We start from the raw sequence: 880 nt of genomic DNA, 5'->3' as shown, positions 1-880 counted from the left end.
CCTCCACCACCAGTGTCCGGCCCGGGGAAGACGCCTCTAATGCTCAACCCGAGCTTCTCCTCGAAGCGCATTGCTATTGTCAACACTCGCGTCTTCCGCCGAGGTCCGAGCACCAAATATCTTATGTCATTCATGTCAAATAAAACCATTTAATTGCAGCTTCTCTTTGTCGTGAGTCTCTCCAGGTTGAATTAACAGATGACCTAAAAGAGATGGCAAGTGACACGGTTGTGAACTGCATAAGAAATTTTATAGAATTATTCAAAGACTTAGAGTTAGTAAGTTAAAGGAAGATAAGTTTTACCTAATTTTTTCTTGCGTAAACAAGCTTTAATAAGATTCTCCAGCAGTTGTAATATATGGGAATCTAAAATGATTCATATAAATATTGTTATTGTAAAGACATGTTTTCTTAAAAAAAGTTTATATTTTTTGTTTCTTTCCTAGATCCAGTGTGGCATGTGCCTGAGGTGGTTCCATCAGGCGTGTGTGGGAAGCCCACCAATTGAAAACTTATGAGTGCGTTGCCTGTTTGCCCCAAGTTCCAGTTTGCTGTGATTGAGTGCATTGTGTGTTTGTCTAAGGTTCCTGAGTTTGCTGTGGTGTGCTAGTAGTTTATGTATGTTGAACAATGTTTAATAAATTACATTTTGAAAACTATGTTTGAGATTTGTCCTTAACATACTTTAATATAAGGTAGCTATGGAAAGATAGTTTCAATCACACAATGAAGTGCAAATGTTTTGAAAACACAGTAAAAGATTTGCAGGTAAATTGATTTGTTTCCATTTTATGTAGGGGCAACAGATTATTTCAGGCGGCTAAAATATTTTGTTTCCCCCTCCTAACTTTTGCAAATAAAGAGCAAATGTTATCAAAA

The sequence above is a fragment of the Kryptolebias marmoratus genome, linkage group LG3 (assembly GCF_001649575.2).
Source record: "Kryptolebias marmoratus isolate JLee-2015 linkage group LG3, ASM164957v2, whole genome shotgun sequence".
NCBI classification, from domain to species: Eukaryota; Metazoa; Chordata; class Actinopteri; order Cyprinodontiformes; family Rivulidae; genus Kryptolebias; species Kryptolebias marmoratus.
Note: the sequence above shows the minus strand (reverse complement) of the source record.